Raw genomic sequence first — 21,450 nt, forward strand, 5'->3', positions numbered from 1 at the left:
AATTTCCCAGGACAAGGATATTGTTATACACTTTCTCAGTTAAGTCCTGAAGGCCATTGGCATCCCGGTCAGGGTTTAGGCAAGTCTTGGATGCAGGCAAATCCAAGTTCAGGTGTCTTTGGAGGTGCACTGGTGTCCTAGTGACTTTGTGGACACATCCATGCAGGCATTTACAGACATGATTTGCTGTTGATTGCTTACAGGACAACTTTTCAACTTCCCAATTTAGTCCACAACTCTATGATTCTCTGGTATATCTCCCATGTGGCTACTAATGGGATCTGATCCTGCTTAGCTTCTGAGCCCAGAGAAGGTAATCAAGTGAAGCCAGCTCCTATGTCAGCTGGCAAATCTACAGAAAGAGGGAAAGACACAATGGAGGAAAATACCAGGAATGTTCATTTTTCATTCCATTGCTGTCAGGACCTGCTGGATCTTGAATGGATTGGTGTGGTGTAAACGTTGAAGCATAGATGAATCCAATCCCACCTCTCACACTTTTTTAATATGGTGAGTTCTTCATTATACGCATACAAGTTTTTTTAATAAGTGAGAAGCTAATACTTGGGTAAACCAAAAGAAGATGAAAAGAAACAGCATTTGCAAAGCAATTTGGTATTAGTGAAGTTTCAAAAACACCATTATTTTGACAGACATCCTGAATCACACAACTCCACGCAGTTGACCGCAGAAATTGGGTTAGGCAACCATGCCATATTCCAAGAATTTCCTACCTGCTTGTTTACTGGTGATCAAGAGTGTTATAAGGGGTCTTGTGTATGAAATTCTGAACAGAACATAGAAAAACAGAAAAGCAGTTTAGGGTGATGCGTGATTTATACATGGGGCGGTGCATAATATAAATTAAACGTCATAAAATTGCAATTGCAACTTTAGTATAGGTGTAAGTATAAGGCTACAAAGCAGTTTTCATGTTTTTATTTGTATGATTTGTGGATGAGATGTCTAGCCTGCATTTGCTTGTTAGTGATGGCGCAAGCTCATTCTCCCTTTGTCCCAAACCACGGTGCAAACGTATTCTGGTCAGTTCACTTTTCTGCCATGTTCCTCTGATGGGTCCTTCATCTCATCCCCAGCCTATGAGTGAGTTGGTCTTAAGTGGTCTTTAATTGGACCAGTATTAAAGTAGTATTTTCTTTCTTTTTTCCATCACTGACCAAGGACAGCTTCAAAGAGTACAGACAGTCCTCACTTAACAACCATTTAGTGACAGTTCAGACGACGGTGCTGAAAAAGCAACCTTACGACTGGTCCTCACACTTACAACTGTCACAGCATCCCCATGATCACATGATCACGATTTGGGCGCTTGGCAACCGGTTTGCATTTATGACCGTCGCAGCATCCCATGGTCACGTGATTGCCATTTTCAACATTCCTGGCCTGCTTCTGGCAAGCAGAATCAATGGGAAACCGTGTGATTCGCTTAACAATCACTTGGTTCACTTAATGCCTGCAGTGATTCACTTAATGACCGCCACAAAAAAGGTTGTAAAATTGGGTCAGCTTTGCTTAGCAACCGAAATTCTGGTCCCATTTGTGGTCGTTAAGTGAGAACTACCTGTATAACATCTCTCTGGTTTTGTCACCCCTTAATCTGGGGGGAAAGGCAGGTTAAAAAGCCAAGGAAAACAGCAATGGGGTCATCACACCTCATGCCCCTGTAGTTTTCTGCCAACTCAAGGAGGAGCGGACAGCTCAGTAACTCAGAAGTGGGTAAATTTTGTAATTAATTTCTGGCCACAGAATTCTGTGAATCATAACTGGGACTCTAGGAGCTGAGAGGAGTTACAGACCTCTGACTGAGAATCTGTATCCTCATACCCACCCAATTGTCAGCAGAATGTCTAACAGTAATGCTGGTTATAGGAATGGTTCTGTTGGATGGTGATACACCACAACGCCAATCTGTAGCCGACTTCACCTTTCCTAGCTTGAGGCTTTGGATGTCGCTACCCCATGATTCTCAGCCAGCATGGCTGGGAATTATGGGAGGTGAAATCCAACCCTTTTGAACTGCATCCGGCTGAGGAAAGCTGGTATAGACATGCCCCTAAAATCCTTCTTCATATATTTTGATGCCGCACGAACACAGGATTTCTATTTATTGCACGTTGGGGTTTGCAATCCATCTGCGTGCCTCCCCTGCCCATTCCCGCCCCCCTGATCTTCGGAGGCATAAAATTGCTTTCTCTGCAATTTGTTGCACGAAGGACAGTTTTACCACAAGACCACACCATCTTAAGATGGCACTGGAAAGGAAGAAACAAACCATGAGCCTTTACTTCAGAATGACCATTTGCTGGAGAAAGACATTGCTGAAATAGTTCTGTAGGGGCAGAAACACGGCAGAAATGCAAAGCACGAGAAACTCACCCACTCTGTTGGACGGCCGGTGACAGAAACAGCAGCAGCTGCTACCCGGGAGAGATACAGAGCAGATCGCTGCTTGACAGGGATGGAAGAGGATGATATCCCTTCCCCTCGCAGAGGCGTGTGGCTTCTCTTACCAGAGTTGGCTAAAACTTCTGGTAGCTTTTCATCTGGAAGAGAAGGAGATGGAGATCAAAACACTGAAAGACCCCACAGGGCACCAGCCTCAGTAGATCCATTTTCATCCCTGTGTGAGGGAGGAGAGCTTCTTCCCCAGGGAGAAGATGGCAATTCCAGATCACATTTGAGGACAGCTAAGTTGGCGGAGCAGCGAAGGTGTGTTGGACTGGTGCTGGGGATACCCAAACTCAAGTCTGCCATCAGTTGTGGAGCCCATGGACAACTTTAGGCCAGTGCTTCTCTCTCTGGCCAACCTACCTCACAAGATTGTAGTGGGATCTGCAGTCCCTCCCTCTCAGCTCCACAGCCAGGATGGTCTACTGCAGTGTTTTTCAGCCTTGGCAAGTTTGAGATGGGTGGACTTCAACTCCCAGAAGTCCCCAGCCAGCCACCTTCAGATATGTGGGCCTATCATTTCCATAGTTTTCAAGCACTGGCCATGTTGGCTGTGAAAGCTGTAGGCCAGTATTTCTCAACTATGGCAACATTAAGAGCCATGGACTTCAACTCCCAGAATTCCCTAGCCACCCATGCTGACTGGGGACTTCTGGGAGTTGAAGTCCACCCATCTCAAACTTGCCAAGATAACACTGGTCTGGTGGAAAGGTGCTGGACTAGGAACAGGGAGATCCAGGTTCTAGTCCCCCTCCAGACATGAAATCTCATGGAGTGACTTTGGGCCAGGCCCTCCCTCTCAACCAAACAGTTCACACTGTGTAGTGGTGAAGGTGGTGGACTAGGAGGGAGGAGACCCGGGTTCAAGTCCCTCTCGGTCCTCAGCCACAGAAGTTCCCTGCGAGACTTAGCATCAGGCACTCTCTCACTCCCAGTCTATCTCACAAGTTTGTTGTGGTATGGAAAATTGGTGGAGGAACTGACTTCTTTGATTAGAGAAAAGATAATATCTACGTTTATTGGCGACTGGAAACCCCTTATGGACTTTTTGTGGGAAAAAAAATGAACTTGTAATTTATGGGTTTGATGATTAGACAGGGTGGATTAAAGGAAGAAGAGAGTCATGATGTCACTTTAGAGAGAGAGGTTAAAATATAATTGTATGTGTAACTGCTGTGAAGAATATTGGAAGCCACTTCTTTATATCTTTATATTTTTCTTCATATCTTGCTCTTTCTTTTTCTATTTTCTTCTACTTTCATTTCTTATTGCACTTTTAGCTTTTTATGTTTTCCTCCCTCCCCTTCTTCCTTTTCACTTTTTCTGTTCTAATTTAGTTTGTTGTAATTATTATTCTTACAACTTTAAATATATAAATATAAATAAATAAATAAATAAATAAATATATATATATATATATATATATATATATATATATATATATATATATGAAAATTAGTAGAGGGTACACTGCATACTCAGCGTTGAAAGGTTGGTTATAAATCTAACGAACAAGGGAAGCTTTCTGGTCTAGTGGTGAAGATGCTGGACTAGGAACAGGGAAACCCAGACTGAAGTCCACTCTCAGTCCTGGACACTCCCTGGGTGTCTTTGAGATAATCCCTCCCTCTCAGCCCAACCTACCTCACAGGGTTGTTGTGGTAGGGTAAAACAAGAAGAGGGAGTGGTGTGTATTCTGTTTGAGCTCCTGAACATAAGGTGGGATATAAATCTAGCTAGCAAGATATGATTCCGAGGAGGGGTCAGCCCCAGGGTCGCAACTGGGGGGGGGGCAAGCGGGGCATGTGCCCTGGGCGCTGTGCTGGGGGGGTGCCAAAATGAGCGCTGGGGGGGCGCCAAAATGGGCGTGGAATCCATGTTTGCCCAGGTGACACAGACCCTAGTTGTGGGCCTGGTCAGCCCATGTGAGACACTAAGCTACATTTTGTCCTTTAGGGATGCTGATCTAGGAGGCAAGTAAAGTATCTGAGAAACTTCCCTGTTTAAAGGTGGGAATTAGGACACGGGTTAGCCTACCGTCTTTGGCAACATGGCCTACACAAAAATGAGCTGCTGACTTGGGAAGAGTACAGCATTTTGCAGATATTTTGCACAAAGTCCCCTTCTTTGTTATGTGTGGCTGCCATATTGACTTTTTTGACCCCTTCCTGGGGACCACCTTGCCAATTCATGCAGATCCCAGGGTTATACTGTGTGCACATACAGGCCTATCCCTTTTATATCTGTTCTGCCCCTGAAGCAATGTGCACAATTTTCTGCAGCTGCAGAGCCAGCATGGGAGGAGAAGCTGCCCTGACACCAATTTATGCTCTGTCTTGATGTTTATAAAAATCTCACAGCTGAAGATGCCAACTTAAACTCCTGAATGCCTTCTCCTTATTATTCTCATGTGCCAGGCATCTTTGGAATGCCCCGCCGATGCAAAAATTGAACCACTCGTGGTCCCCTGGAGTCTGGGGTATCTGCAGCTTGGGATAATTCAGAATATGACCCTGTCAAACACACTTCTTGAGGAGGTTTATTTCTCAGGTCTACCTCCCAAGGTCATGCTACTTATGGTGGATGACCCTTGAGATTTAGCATTTTCCATTGATGACCAAGCAGTGGTTTGAAGCCATCGCATTCATAGGTTACAGTCAACCATCCAGCAGAACCCTGTATATATTTACTACCATTGTTTTAGATGAGAAGTCTTTTTCAAGATGACACCTCAAGATGTGTGGGTCTACGGCAGTGTTTCTCAACCTTAGCAACTTTAAGAGATGTGAACTTCAGCTTCCAGAATTCCCCAGGCAGCACGGCTGCCTGGGGAATTCTGGGAGTTGAAGTCCACGCCTCTTAAAATGGCCATGGTTGAGAAATACTGGCCTACAGCTTTCACAGCCAACGTGGCCAGTGCTTGAAAACTATGGAAATGATAGGCCCACATATCTGAAGGTAGACCTGAGGTAGCCTTCCCAAAATCTTGTGCCTCCTGTCCCCCAGAGGCCTTAGAACTGCTACCCTGAGAAATCACAGCCGAGAATGGCAACTTTAGTACATCTGTGCTACAAAATTGGAAGGGCTCCTCAAAGTGGGATTAGATTTCTGCTGGAGGAAATGGATTTGGAAGACAAGGCGTAGGAGAGGCCTTCTTAATTCTGTCCGGCCATAGCAACAGCAAGGGACTTTTTAAAGACCCAAGTGGGAAGAGATAGTGAATTAATGAGCTTCTGGAAGGCATTGCAGCATGAAACTAAACCAAAGTTATGAAGAGCGACTGCTTTGTGCTCTAAGGTAAAATAACCACTACAGTATTATTTATGGTCCCCAAATTGATGGTCAAACCAGATTCAAAACCACCTTTGATCTAATCTCAGCACATTTTTTTTTTGCTTGTGCTTCCTAACGATTTTCAAATCATGCACATCAGGGGCCTTTGCAGAGGGAGAGTCAAAAACGTCAAGATGGCCACCACGGGGAGATCAAAGCTCCGCCCCTTTTTTACATGCCGTGCAAAAGGGGGAGGGGCTTGGCCATGTGGTTATGGCCACCATCTTGACTTTTTTGACCCCCACATCCCCATGGATACCCCTGATGCATAACCTATTAACTTCTCTTGCTGCTGAATTGGAAATATGCATGATCTAAACAGGCAACAAAGAAGCTCATCTGAATGAAACCCTCCATTGAATCTCAATCGTTTACATTTTCTGTATTTACAGTGTTATATCTATACAAAAGTGAGCCCCTTTTAACACCATCTTTATTCATTCCATTTCTAAATATAGTAGTTTGTTTGTTTATTTATTTTATAAATTTATTCACCGCCCATCTCTCCCCTACGGGGGGACTCTTCCTAGTAAACAATCCAGAAAGAGCAACTAGAATCCAAGAATCAGAAATTAAACTATCATCCTGAAAAGAACAGCAAAACTGGAGAAAAAAAAATCCATTTCACCCCAAAATGTTTGAAGGAAGAATGTTTCCATGCTGCTTCTAAACACGCACTGACTTAAGGACTCGTCTTGAGAAAGAAATGAGAGAGGGGGGATTTGAGAAAAAATATATATAGTTGGATGGTGCCAAAAGAGAATCAGAAAGCTACAGGCGGCTTATTTTTGCTGTTTCATAAATAGAACCTAGGGAGGGATAACAAAATTGAATCAAGGCAAGGCAGAAGAATTAAATTTAATAGTTTGCTGATCCTGTTGGCAATCCTATCCATCCCTAGCCACAATTTGCTTTTGGAGAAAAGTTCCCATTACATGCATGAGGCTGTGTGTATCTGCACCTGCACACCCATGATCATGGAAGCTAACACAATCGTTAGATAGCAGCACAATTTGAGCATTGCGCCCAAGCTGGAAGGCAGAAAAAAACCCACACAGGTCTTGTTAAAATGGAAGGGGGTTGAACTGTGGTATTGTTTTCCACTCATTCTTGAGTCGGCAGAAAAGTGTACTAGCCGTGAAATGTGCTGTCTTCATCACCAAACCCTTTCCTGCCTCTTCTGCCTCTGTTCCTAGTAAATCTTCTGCCCCTGACTTCCCATGAAGAGATTTATCACACCCTGCAGGCCACCTGCAATGATGTCAGATGTATTCAGGGAAAATAGGACTTCAGCCCTGCTTCAGTCAAGGAGGTAAGGCTGTCTCCATCATGGGCTGCAGGTGGCATAAAGGCAACAATGTGGGGACAAAATCTTGGCCAAAGATTTTGGACATGGCCAAAGCCTTCCTTGAGTTGAACATGACTCCTGGTGGTGTCACGAACATGTCCGTGTTATCTTCTTGGCCACAATACAGGTAGTCCTCACTTAACAACCATTCGTTTAGTGAAGGTTCAGACTTATGAAGGTGCTGAAAAAACAACTTATGACCGGTCCTCGCACTTATGACCGTTGCAGCATCCCCATGATCACGTGATCACAATTTGGGTTATTGGCAACTGGGTCGCGTTTATGACCATCGCAGCATCCCATGGTCACATGATGGCCATTTTCGACCTTCCCGGCCAGCTTCTGGCAAGCAAAATCAACGAGGAACCATGTGGTTTGCTTAACACCTGCGGTGATTCACTGAACCACCGCCACAAAAAAGGTTGTAAAATCAGGTTGGATTCGCTTAATGACCGCTTCGCTTAGCAACCAAAATTCCAGTCCCAGTTGTGTTCATTAAGCAAGGACTACTTGTACAAAAATGGTTTGCCATTCGTCTCCTAGATTTCCCTACACTTCCCATCCTGTGGTTGGACCTGGGTGAATTTGTCTTCTTTCTTACATCCAGGCTCATTCTGCAGAATCCTCTGCCGTTCTCCCACCCAATGAGATTTGCGAGATGGAAACTACCAGAGGCAAGAATGCAGTCCTGTCAAAATTAATGTTGTTTTAGGCTTCCGAACGCCCCTTCTGAAGACAGCTCTTCCCTTCTCCCCCTTCTTTCCCCACCCCCTTTTGCTGCTGGTGACTCAGGCCACGAACAACGCAACCCACCTGTTCGCCGCCATCTTCTCCTGCCTCGGGACCGGCGCACTGCTGCGTTCACCCCGGTGTGATCATCAGAAAGGACTTTTCCAAAAAGGTGCTGCCAACTCAGCCGCCGACCAGCCTCAGTGCTGGAGGTGGCCTGGAGCATTTCATCCACTTTAAAAGGCAAAGCCTCAGCCCTAAGCAAATATGCTTCTCTAAGCAAAACGTCTATTGTGTCCCTGCGTAAGCCTGGTGTCAGCCCAGTGACAATTCCACGGCAGTAGAAACCTGCAGTGCCGAACAAAGCCTAAGTCCCTTTTATCCTCCTCCTTTCACATCTTTTGCCCTCGGAGCTCAGAGGTGGTGGATTCCCACATGACTTATCTATCTGGGTACCAAATGCATCCTCTATCTCAGTGTTTCTCAGCCTTGGCAACTTTAAGACATGTGGACTTCAACTCCCAGAATTCCCCAGTCAGTATATGCTGGCTGTGGAACTCTGGGAGTTGAAGTCCACATGTCTTAAAGTTGCCAAGGCTGAGAAACCCTGCTCTATCTGCTTCACTCCATCCTCATGGTTGCTATGTGTATCTTCAAGCAGCACCCTGCATGCAAAGCCTCTTAAATCCCAGTAGCCTCATCAAAATTCCTTTGAGTTCCTTTAAAACAGTCTTTCTCAACCTCAGCAACTTTAAGATGGGTGGACTTCAACTCCCAGAATTCCCCAGCCAGCATGCAGGGATTTCAACTGGCTGGGGAATTCTGGGAGTTGAAGTCCCTGCATGCTGGCTGGGGAATTCTGGGAGTTGAAGTCCCTGCATGCTGGCTGGGGAATTCTGGAAGTTGAAGTCCCTGCATGCTGGCTGGGGAATTCTGGGAGTTGAAATCCACCCATTTTAAAGTTGCTGTGGTTGAGAAACACTGCTCTCAAGTTCCTTGGGTCTTTTTGCCAAAAGAGGGATTTGTAACAAGACTTTTGTTCATTGAGCAGGGGTTGGACTAGAGCACCTAAACGTCTCCTGGAAACGCTGTGATTCTGAAACATCCAATGGCAAAATTTGAGGACAACCTGGGAACAGCTTTTCCTGTCCAGAAGTTCTCTCAGATTGCTGAACAAATCCCTGAGCAGTTCTAAAATTCAGCTTGGACGTCTGTTGCCCTTAGCTGCCCTGATGTTTCCCCCTTATTCCAGCAGCATCCAAGGACAGCCTCAAGCTGTGTAAAATCTGTTCAGCTTTGTCCCTCATTCCTTGGAAGGGCCTTTCCGCACCTCTCTTAATCAGGACACAGACATGTGCTGGCCACCTCTTTCTTCTGCCATGTCCCCATGATGTTGGATTAATCTCACCCCCAGCCCCACAGGCTTTGTCCCCCATTATCCTGGGAGGGAATTGCGGGGACTGGCAGGGACAGGGAAAAGGGACAACAGAGAAGGAGGGGGAGCAGCACTGAGGCTGGCACATTTATACCAGTCTGTTGACTCAAGGATGAATGGGGGGGGGCACTGGAGGCCTTTCCCCACTGCACTTATCCACTGCATCTCTCACTTCCCCCTCCGCTGTGCATGGCCCGTTAGCCTCTTTCTTAGTGCCATGTTCCCATGAAGTTGCCTTCTTCTCATTCCCAGCCTGTAAGCTGAGGCAGCCTAAGTCATCTTTAGCTCTTCTGGTGGGAAAGTAGTGTCTTTCTGGATATTTGTCGTTGTTGCCAAGTGTGTTGAGTGCTAATCTATCTGGACAGCTGGCACTTTCTTCTTATACCATGAACCAACCGTCCCTCCCTCCCTCCCTTCCTGTGCATCATGCTGTTAGAACCTCATTGGCGGTTTGTGCCTGAACTCTTCCTGGTTGGTTTGTTAAGATTTAGATCTTGCCTGTTTCCCAAGAGTTCAAGATACCCTTCATTTTTTGTTTTAATCATCACCAACAGTAATCCAGTGAGATACAGAACCCTTCCCACCCACCTCTAACAAAGGTGCAAACACACCCCTGCAGTCACATTAGCCTCCTGTGTCCCAGGGACATTGCCTTCATCTCATCTGCAGCTGCAGCCCATGAGTTGAGGCCACCTCAAGTGGTCTTCAGCTCTTCTGCTGTTAAGAGAGGAAATTCCACTATCCTAACCCAACTTTCCCCACTGATGCATTCTGGTACTCTTTACTGACCATTTGCTTGGTGCCTAGTCAGGTGACTCTTAGGGGCTAGGATCATCCTGGCTTGTACTGGTCGCTTTAATGCAAGGATGCCCCTTGCCTCCCAGGCCATCATCTGCTTCCACCAGTCAGAAAGTCTAGCTGTTTCAAACAGGACTTTGGATCTCCAGATTCAGAGACTAGCAGATGAAAGAGAGTCTCTGAATCTGGAGATCAGCTGGGCTAAGGGTGGCTTTTAAAAAAACAACAACTCTGGAAGGAAGGTGTAATGGGCTGCAAGGATAACCTTGAGGAAGAGGAGGAACAGCCGCAACCAAGACAACAGTCAGATAAAAGAAATTTGAGTCCGAAGCAGAAATGTAATTTGAGAAAGCGTCTCAGACTTGACCCTTCGATAAAGGCAGGGAGGGGGGACTCCCATTGAGACCTGCAAGATTCTGTTACTGTAACCCTATAATAAAAGTCGTCTTAGCATCCATGACTTTGGTTTCCTAGTTTCAGACTAGTTTCCTAGTCTGGTCTACCTCGAAGGGCTGACAGAAATAAAATAGTATTGCCAGTTTGGTGTGGTGGTTAAGGCACCAGGCTAGAAACCAGTAGGCTGTGAGTTCTAGTCCCGCCTCAGGCCTGAAAGCCAGCTGGGTGACCTTGGGCCAGTCCCTCTCTCTCAGCCCAAGAGCCAATCAGGCGTGGTAGGAGAGTTCTAGTCCCGCCTTAGGCATGAAAGCCGGCTGGGGGACCTGGGGCCAGTCCCTCCCTCTCAGCCCAAGAGCCAATCAGGCGTGGTAGGAGAGTTCTAGTCCCGCCTTAGGCATGAAAGCCGGCTGGGGGACCTTGGGCCAGTCCCTCCCTCTCAGCCCAAGAGCCAATCAGGCGTGGTAGGAGAGTTCTAGTCCCGCCTTAGGCATGAAAGCCGGCTGGGGGACCTGGGGCCAGTCCCTCCCTCTCAGCCCAAGAGCCAATCAGGCGTGGTAGGAGAGTTCTAGTCCCGCCTTAGGCATGAAAGCCGGCTGGGGGACCTGGGGCCAGTCCCTCCCTCTCAGCCCAAGAGCCAATCAGGCGTGGTAGGAGAGTTCTAGTCCCGCCTTAGGCATGAAAGCCGGCTGGGGGACCTGGGGCCAGTCCCTCCCTCTCAGCCCAAGAGCCAATCAGGCGTGGTAGGAGAGTTCTAGTCCCGCCTCGGGCATGAAAGCCGGCTGGGTGACCTTGGGCCAGTCCCTCTCTCAGCCCACGAGCCAATCAGGCGTGGTATGAGAGTTCTAGCCCCGCCCTAGGCATGAAAGCTGGTAGGTGACTTTGGGCCAGTCCCTCTCTCTCAGCCCAACCCACCTCACAGGGTTGCTGTTGCGGGGGAAATAGGAGGAGGAAGGAGTCTTAGGTATGTTCCCTGCCTTGAGTTATTTATAAAAATAATAAAGGCAGGATAAAAATTCTAAAAAAAAAAGGAGATGGGCTTAAAGTTCAGACCAAGTTGGAAAACAGAGCCAGCACACACACCCTTCACACAAACGAGGATTTGGGCACATGCCCCGTGAGTGAAGATCTTGAACAACCAGCTCGGCTCTGCCTTTGCCACAAGGCATGCTGGCCCCTTGACCAATGACCCCTCCAGCACTATCTCCTTCTTTAAATGGCCTGGGGAATCAGTTGGTGGACGTTAAGGAATTCACTTGTGTGGCCTGACCCTTAATCCCTCTGCCTCTGCTTGCCCGGAAGATAATTTGAGCCATGACAAAGACTCGCTCACCCCTGGCGCCGCGTATATGCCTGGTCTTGTTGACTTCTCATAGATGGATAAGCAGTAATAATAGCTGGAGGAGAAGCCAATGTGGCAGGGTAAGGGGAGGTGGGGAGGGGGCTGTCTGTCTGCGGGCCCCATTCATTGAAGGACTACAGGCTCAACTGCCTTTTCTCCCTCTGTCCCTTCTGCACATGAGTTGGCTATTGTTCAGCTCCCAGCCCCTAATCCTGTCTACATTCCTAGTCCAGCAGGTCCTCTCCAGCTCCTGACCACCACTCATGGCTAGCAACAGATGGCAGAAGATTACAGGCCAATGAAAAGAGAAGGGGCGACTTGAAAAATCTCACCCAGCCTTCTCCAACTGGGTGTTACCTTTAGCGTTTTTGAAATAGCGACTTCTGGAATTCTCCAACAGGCCGGCCTTTGATTGAGAGTCAAGTTTTGGGCATTGCAAGTTCAACCCTCTTGGAGGCCATGCGTTCAGGAACAATCTAATGCAAAGTTTGGACCTCTCTCTTTCTATCTTTGGAATCAAAGGGTGTTGTATGTGGGTTTGTGGCTGCACGGCCCTGATCAGTAGGTCCGTCTTCTGCATCTGACAGCTCAAATTCTGCACTATGCCCAACGTGAAGTTTGCACATTTAGACAATGCACGCTGCCAGATGGCTGTGCTAAAGTCCTTCCCTCCAGTCTGCGAGCAGGCAGAAAAATGAATGCACCACAAGGCTGATTCTTATACTATGTCAGTGACAAGGCTGACAACAGAGGCTGTCTTAATGTGGGCAACTTAAGGAACTGGTGGGGTCCTGTGGCAGGCTGTGGGTGGGTAAGTGTGGAATGGTATGTTTGGAATGGCTGGTTTGCTTAATAGGATGTAGCCATACTGGTACCCCATGCCTGTTATCTATCAGTTGGGTGATTTCTAAACATGGGTCTAATGCTCTTTAAAAGTACGCCAGAACTATGTGCAGAGATAGCCTGGCTAATAGCTAATATATTTATTACATTTCTACCTCTTAGCTATCCCAAAAGACACCTGGTGGTTTACAGGAAGCACAGAAAACAACAAAAATATCCACGGGTCACTTAAAAGAGTAAAACAGGTCTATAGACCTTGAGCGTGGCATCACGACCCAGATGTTCTCTGGAAAAGCTCTGTTTAACGTCCCAGAAGGATGTTAAAGTAGGAGGGACCTAATTTCCACAGGGCTGCTCCAAGCCCTGTCCCCTCTCGCCCCCTGAAAATGGGGAACTAGTAGCTGCTGTTCGCCACAAGTCCAAATTTTGAGGCTAATTTTAGTGGGGGAATGCACTCCTGAAGATAACTTGGTGCCAAGTGATAATGGGCTTTATAGGACAAGACCAGCATCTGGAAGCCCCTGTTGGAGGAAGACTATAGTGGGAATTGGAAAGGAGTGAACAAGACGAAGTCAGCTCCATCCTCAGCAATTCCTGGCAGTAAGCAGGCATGGCTAGCAGGACCTATAAGTAGATGGATAGGAGGAGGCAGCTTGTAGTCTTCACCCCAACGCACGATCTGTAGAACATATGGCTGCTGGTTGTCTCACCTACAAAGCACTGGTGAGAGAACCAGCCCAGCTCTGTTTCCAGATTTAAATCAACCACTGGGAAGCCCTGGACTAGCATTCTCTCAAAGAAAGCTAAACCTGGGTTTTAAACACAGGTGTACTGTGCTTTCCAAAGAGCGCTAAGCCTGTGCTGTACAGAAAGTCCAGTTAAACCAGGAAACGGGGCTGGACTTTGCAGGTGGTTCTGGGGCTGCTGAAGAGTGCACTGCAAAGCACTGGCCTGACCGGGGGTGTCCACAGGGTGTGATACAAAAAGTCAAAATGGAGACTGCAACTGTGTGAATGAAGTTTCACCTGTGTCAAGCCACCATCTTGATTTTTTTTTAACCACACCCTGCAGACGACCTTGGGCCAGACATTATCTATGAAGCTGCCTCTGTAGAAGGCAGGGGTCTGGTTTCTCCTGCAGTTCAAGCCCAAATGGCCGTAGCGGGCAGTGACCAGTGACCAGAGAGAAGGGACATGGCTGTAGCATCCAATCACGGCCCATAGCAGCTAGGCAGATCCCAACTCATGACTGTATCAGCAACCACAATCGCAATGAACAGGGTGCAAGCTGCATTGTGTCCTCAGCAAACGCTGAGAAAACCTGTAAGTTTCAGCAATGTACTTTTCTTATGTGCATTTTTGCAGATTTTTCAGCAGGTAAAGGCATTTGTCCCGAGGTGAGCAGCCCAGCCCAGCCCTGTCAGCTTTTTCCATCAGTGCTTTCAGTCAAATTCTTTTTCAACCTAATTGTCCACATTGTAAATTTGGAGATAAACCAAGATGCCTAGGCTGGCCTATGTCCACTCCTCATTCAGCTGCTGAAAACAAACAGCAGTGACTGTTCCAACGGCATGGATAAATAGACTTAGCCATCGGCAGGCTGGTTTTATAATTTTATATGAGAGGAATTGATCATGCAGGAAAATTGTGCATCCAAATCAGGAAACAGGCGATCAGGGCAATAAAAAGACAAGGATTGCCAGGCTGAACAAATGCGAGGGGAGGATTAAATATGTTCTGCAGTCAGGAGGTCATTTAATCTCGGATTCTATCTGGAATGGACGTTGCAATGAGTGAAAAGTTTTTTGCCTGTGAAGGCAAGGCGGGCAGGGAAAGAGTTGAAATCAAAACACCTTACTTTGCTGTTGGAAATAAAAAGAAACTCATCCTTCTGAGAAAAAAATTAAATAAAATGAACTCCTGGATCAAAAATATAGTTGAATAACCACCAACAATTTTGGAATCAGGAGGAAGTAAAGTCTTTTCGGACTTCCTAAATGAAGCTTCTGTTTGAGGCATTTTCCCTGGGCCGTTATCTCTGATCCAGAGAGAAGCAGAGGGGAAGAGCAGGTTTGAAATAACACAGCCCTTCTATTTCTGGCTCAAAAATTCAAGGATGGCGCTGCCAATGACAGCTGCCTCTGGCATTTGGGGTAGGGGGAAGGAGACCGACTTTCGTCAGGCAGCTGGTGGCGAGGGAAGGCCAACCACGGTGCTTCGTTCCCAAAGGACATGTGTGAGTGTGCAGACTTTTTGGATTAGCAAAAGAAGGAGTGCAAACACCAAAGGACAGGTGGGGCTGAAATGACTTCAACTGGCCCTCAAGCTATTATACATTTTATATTATACAGACAGTGACTATACGTCCTTTATTATAAAGGACAGCCCTTTATTTCAGAAAGCCATCCTTTAGATTTATTTAATTTAATTATTTATTTTCTTGGTTCTGCTGTTGGATTTTTCTTTCTAAAGCAAAGCTATACAGGTAGTCCTCACTTAACGACCATTTGTTTAGTGACGGTTGGTGCTTATGATGGTGCTGAAAAGACCGACTTACGACTGGTCCTCGGACTAATTATTGTTGCATCCCCGCAGTCACGTGATCACAATTTGGGCGGTTGGCAACCATTAGCATTTATGACCGTCACAGTGTCCTGCAGTCACATGATCACCATTTTCTACCTTCCCAGCCAGCTTCTGGCAAGCAAAATCAGTGGGGAACCATGTGATTTGGTTAATGACCACATGGTTTGCTTAATGACCACATGATTCACTTAACGACCACCACAAAAGGTCATAAAATTGGGTTTTATTTGCTTAACAAGGACATCACTTAGTGACCAAAATTCTGGTCCCAATTGTGATTGTTAAGTGAGGACTACCTGTAAGCACAAAGAAATATTTTTTTTATCTTATTTATTCATTCATTCATTCATTCATTCATTCATTCAATTTATATTGCTGCCCATCTCAAACTAATGACTCTGGGTGGCTAACAACAATAAAAACAGTCATGATATAAAACAATAAAAACAATAATAAAAATTAAAAATAAATATAAATGCAGCCGAGCGATCTAAAAGCCATGGTGTTAACATAACCATGAAACGGGGCCCTTCCCACACTTGGGGACCCAGGCCCGTGCACAAAGCCAGGTCTTCAAGGCCTTCTGGAAAGCCAACAGGGTTGGGGCCATCCTAATCTCAGGAGGGAGGATATTCCAGAGGGCAGGTGCCACAGCAGAAAAGGCATGCTTCCTGCTCCCTGCCAGCCGACATTGCTTGGCTGACGGGACCTGGAGCAGGCCCACCCCGCTGGACCGGATTGGATGGGCAGAACTAACTGGGAAAAGATGATCCCTAAGGTAACCCAGTCCCAAGCCATGAAGGGCTTTAAAGGTGACAACCAGCACCTTGAATTGCACCTGGAAACACACCGGCAACCAATGCAGACCCCAAAGCAGAGGTGTTTCATGTGCCAAGTAGCTGACACTATTTACTAGCCGGGCAGCTGCATTCTCTACCAGCTGAACCTTCCGAATGCTCTTCAAGGGCAGCCCCATGTAGAGTGCGTTGCAGTAGTCCAAACGGGAGGTCACGAGAGCATGAGTGACAGTGAGCAGTGCCTCCCGGTCCAGGAATGGGCGCAACTGGCACACAACCCAAAGGTGTGCAAAGGCCCCCTTAGCCACGGCTGCCACCTGCCTCCTCTTCCAGCAGGAGCCGTGAGTCCAAGAGGACCCCCAAACTGCACACCAGGTCCGTCTGGGGCAGTGCCACCCCATCCAGGACCAAAGATGGAAAAACCCTGGCACCAGGAGGCCCAAACACCCGAAGCCACTCAGCCTTCCTTTGGTTGAGCCGGAGCCCATTGCGCCCCACCCAGGCCCCCACAGCCTCCAGGCACTGAGACAGGACATCCACGGCATCACTCAGACAGCCCGGGGTGGAGATATAAAGCTGGGTGTCATCAGCGTACTGATGATATCTCACCCCAGACTGTTGGATCACCTCACCCAGTAGCCTCATGTAGGTGTTAAATAAGAGGGGTGAGAGGACCGAGCCCTACAGCACCCCACACAGTAGGGGCCGTGGACTGGACTTCTTGTTGGCATTTGTTTTTTTGCACAGACCAAGCCATGGTCCGTGCAATTACCAAACCATGTTAATTGAGTACTTCCTTAAGTATCGGCAGGGTGAAGAGGTCAAACTTAATTGTCCTCAATTTGGATGTTAAAAGCTGCATTGCCTGGGGGAGGAACTTGCCCGGACTTGCTTAGTTTCGCTTTTGCAGCTTTCCAGCACAGCCTCTCTTCCCAGTCCTCTCTGAGCGCGTGTGAATGCACAGCTTGAAAATACGTTTTTGTGCTTTCTGTAAATAAATTTATTTTTATAAAAATGCCTGGTGTGTGATTTTTCTGATCTCTTGGGCCAAATGCTTTCTAGCACTCTAACACTTCTTCCCTCCCACCAACACCGACTGGAACCGACCCTGGAGGAAGGAGGAGAACCGGCACAACACAGTGCCGCCCACCCACAACTCCCGAAGCTCCCGAAGCCTGAAGCCGGTCCAGAAGGATACCGTGATTGATGGTATTGAAGGCCTTTATGAACCTCTTTCATTCATTAATTTGTCACATTCATGGGTGGACACACATAAAAAACGGAAATGGGCTTTGATTGCACAGTCATGGGCATCAGCTTGACTTTTTTGACCCCTGTGGACACCATTGCTTTTGTGGCAAAAATGACCCACAGCCTCATAGCCTATTCAAGATTAGCCAACTGATTATGTGGTAAGCGGGCTTTTCTCCACCTGTCACCCAATCTGGGCTGGGCCCCCAACAGACCTTGGCAAGTTTAAGATGGGTGGACTTCAACTCCCAGAATTCCCTAGCCAGCTATGCCTTAAAGGAAGGGATCTTCTTCCCACTATCAGGGCAGGAAGGCATAAGTTCCAGTGCTTCAGAGGGAATCCCTGTTTTGAAGGAAAATCTCAGCCATCACTTGGCATTTGGATGCTTTCAAGCAGACCTTGGCACGCAACCAAATTTGGATGTATCCCTGGAGCGGTGGGAAGAAGATCCCTTCCTTTAAGGCATAGCTGGCTAGGGAATTCTGGGAGTTGAAGTCCACCCATCTTAAACTTGCCAAGGTTGAGAAACACTGCTTTAAGGTATCCAAACAGCACAGCTCTTGGCCAACCACCAAGGATTACCAAATTATTTGGAAGGGGCGGACTGGGGACAGCCCTGACTGGGGACAGCCCAGGCACCCCAGTCGGTCCACAGATCACCGCAGAGAAAGAGGGAAGTTTGCTTTTTATGACTAGTCCCATCAATGACAGCTTTTGTTGGACATGGTCGGCATTATTTAGCAAGGACAATCCTATTTGGAGGCCCTTAAAAATTCACATCCTTTGGTCACGTCCAACAAAAGCCGCCACTTCAAGAGAATTTTTTCGAAGTAATTTTTGCAGAGAGGGAAATGTGGCTAAAACACACAATTTCAATATACATACACCGTGGTTAATTGACTTTGGGATAACCTTGCCTGGCATTGCACTGCCAATCTTGAACTGGGTTTTCTTAGATCAGCTTATACAGAGTCATCTTATACAGTGGACAACAAAACCTCTGGGTCTTTAAAGCCATCACTTTTGCACGGGGATTCTTGGCATTTTTCCACTGTCCGCCTCTTTCCCCTCTCACCAAAGCATTCTGCATACTAGCAAATGCTGAGCGAAAGCTTTTTGAAAAATCTTGCTATCCTTTATGGTGCAAAATGGATCTTGCACCCAACATGCTAAACTTTTTGAACCAAGTGGGGAACACCTTTGCCTGTCTTGACTGAGGTGTTTCAAAAGGTGTATTGCTGTAACAGCCCCCACCAAAAAAGTCAAATGAAAAACTACAACAAAATACAATACCAATAATAATTAATAATAGCAATAATAATCACAGAACCACAATGAACCATTTTTTAAAAATGTTCCAATTAATATGCAGAAGAGACTCCATTTTTATACAACACACTCAACTCACCCACAAGGATTGAGTTAAAAAAACAACTGCAATGTCCCCATTTCACTTTGGGTCCCAGAATTGTGCCGAGGGAATTCCACCTTCGTATATATTTAAAGTTAATCTGTAAAGTTTAAATCTGTAAGCCTGGCTCACACCGTGGAGTGTCTGCTGGCACCATAAGTTCAGATACATGCATCCTAGAACTTCCTAGATGACAGCATTCTCAAAGAAAGTGAATTCTTGAATGCTAGAAAACTGGGTTGGTCTCAAATATATTTGAGAATCTCATGCCACTGGAAAGATGTTCTGTTTAATCTCAGCCACACTTCTAGAGATAAGCAACTGCACACACAGCAACTATTGATCAGCTCTCTGAAACAGGAAAAACCTAGTCACAAATTCCAGTCTCAGATGCCCTCTTTCTACGTCCAGAAATGCCAAACTCCTGTTTCTCAGCCTGTTATTTAAATGTCGAATGAGTGGCAATGCATTACTGCTTCGTGTGGATGTACCCATAGCAATGGCGGGGCTACCATGTAAATTTCAGTTCCATATTTGTAGCCATTCCTGTCATGTAATTTTGGGGTGACCTCTGAAGTCACCTCCAGATATGCCCCTGAAAATCCGCAGCAGAGTTTCTCCAATTTTCAAGACCAGAAAACATAACTTCTGCAAAAAGAGCAGAGCCACCCCGCCACCGGCTGGGAAGAACCACCAGACCCGGCTGGTCCTTTCATCACCTCCTTTGCCTCATCACCCTTCACGCTGCAGCCTTCAGCATGCTAAAAACAGAGAGTCTCTCAGACACCCAAGGTTGCCCCCACTTGCCTACAAGCTGGGGCAATGCCCCACTTTGCCAAATGGCCTACTTTTCAAGTCTGTATACTGCGTGTGCCCATGGGTGAATAGATGTGAGGAGAAAGCTGGTCCAACTTCTCAGGTTCTGAAACCACCCAATGCTGGACCTCAGCCATATTGTTTCTCCAGCTACCTGCTCTCAGGAACCTGGAGGACATCAAGTAGAGTAGTGGGGAGAGGCAGCTGAGCTAGCCTAAAAGTTATGAATAACAGATGCGACCTAAGGTTTCAGCCAAACTCAAAAGATGTCCAATGGGAGTATACTATAAAGCTACTCAAGGAATAGAGAGTTCATCCACGCAAGTAGCCAGAAGTTTAAGGCCAGCTTCCTCATCTATGGAAGCTCCCTTAACGATGTAGAGCTGGTCGCTCTTTCTCAGCTGAGACCTACCACACAGGGTTATTATACTGGGGGAAAAATGGAGAAGGAAGTGCTGTGGATGCTGCCTGGAGCATCAGGCCGAAAGCAGGATGTACAGCTCACAATCAAATCAAATACTGTAAATTACTTCAAAGCTACAATGGCTCTTTTAACATCTGGATTGCAAAGTTGTTGTGTTACAGCCCGGAGCTGAGCTGAGCTATTCACTGGGGCCAAAGGATACTTCATGCCTGCCCATCAAGCCCTCAAAGTAATAATGTGGAAATTGCAGCTCAGCATTTGGAAGACTGCATGCATTAAACCGGCATTACAAAATGAGATTTTCAGCAATCCGCAACTCCCACTCCGGCTTTGATTTGGATAAGCAAGCATGCAGTTAAGTATTGAGAGGTCTTTCACAGGATTTGGCTCCAATTAAACCACCCTATCCATCATCACACCCAGGAAATGACTTACAGAGGGAACCCAGAAGTCTGGAACGGAGTCGGCTTAGTCCCAAATCCCAGAACCGGGCCTTCAGATGCTCCTGTTCTCAGCGTATCTAAAGAGGAGACCTGCTCCACTCGTTGGTTTCTTCAGCCTGGCTCAAATCTCTTGCTGGCCCCTTGTGAGCAGATTATATCTGGGAGCCCTGAGCTATGTTGGGCGGATGAAAAATGTGGTCTATTTTTAGAGGATAAGCGAGTTGCTATTTCATCGGGCTGAGTCAATCACGGCTCCTTGTAACCTTGGTGGGAAAAGGAGAAGATATGCTGGAGATAGCTGTAGCAGCAGCCTGGCCAGTGAGTTTGCAGTGCCCCCCAAATTAAGTCATTCTGTGAAAGTCACCTCCCCTCCCCTGTATGGGAAGAGGCCAGATTTCAAAGAAGTAAGTCAGGGGAAGGGGACCCTGAGTCATCTGTGGGGCACTCAGGGTCTTGATGACACACCATCATCATTGGATGACGTTGCTACGATGAGGTCTAAAGCTAATTTATGTCCAACGGGTCTATCTCCTGTTCCATGAAAGTCCTTGGGTTTCAGCCAGTTCATTCCATTGACACACAACGCTGAATGGTGGAAAAATCCGTATTTGTATCTCTACCTTTCTACTTCTGTCTAAATGAATCTACTCACCTTCCTACATTTCTCTCTAATCTATTCAATTTCTCTCTCTCTCATCTGTCTACATACCTGGTGGATGGATGGTGTGTGATCAAGCCATCGCTGACTCGTGGTGACCACAAAGATAGTTTTCTGAGGAATCTACAAATCTACGTACCAATTTAAAAACTTGTAAAGCTTTTTAAAATACAAGTACAACTTGTAAAGCTTTTTAAACAACAAAGCCAGCTTTGTCTTTGTTTGCTCTTGACTCATTTTTTCCAACAGTTCCAAATAATTCCTATCAGTAATTCTTAAGATGACTTTTTGTCACATACTAGCCTGGGCTAAAATGGTATGGGGGATTGGGGATTCGTTGGGATGTGGGAAACCCAGCCATTCACTTTGTAGTA

The 21,450-nt window shown here is 46.6% G+C and overlaps 1 long non-coding RNA gene across 1 annotated transcript; it reads right to left on the bottom strand.

Moving 5' to 3' along the window:
• Nucleotides 1-734: 734 nt before the first annotated feature.
• Nucleotides 735-20,532, bottom strand: LOC134496156 (uncharacterized). Its single transcript, XR_010067861.1, has 3 exons — nucleotides 20,411-20,532; nucleotides 2,398-2,564; nucleotides 735-787 (listed from the first exon to the last, which is right to left on the bottom strand). It is a non-coding gene; the product is annotated as an uncharacterized LOC134496156 (long non-coding RNA).
• Nucleotides 20,533-21,450: the final 918 nt, after the last annotated feature.

This window comes from Candoia aspera, chromosome 4 (genome assembly GCF_035149785.1).
Source record: "Candoia aspera isolate rCanAsp1 chromosome 4, rCanAsp1.hap2, whole genome shotgun sequence".
Classification (NCBI taxonomy): Eukaryota; Metazoa; Chordata; class Lepidosauria; order Squamata; family Boidae; genus Candoia; species Candoia aspera.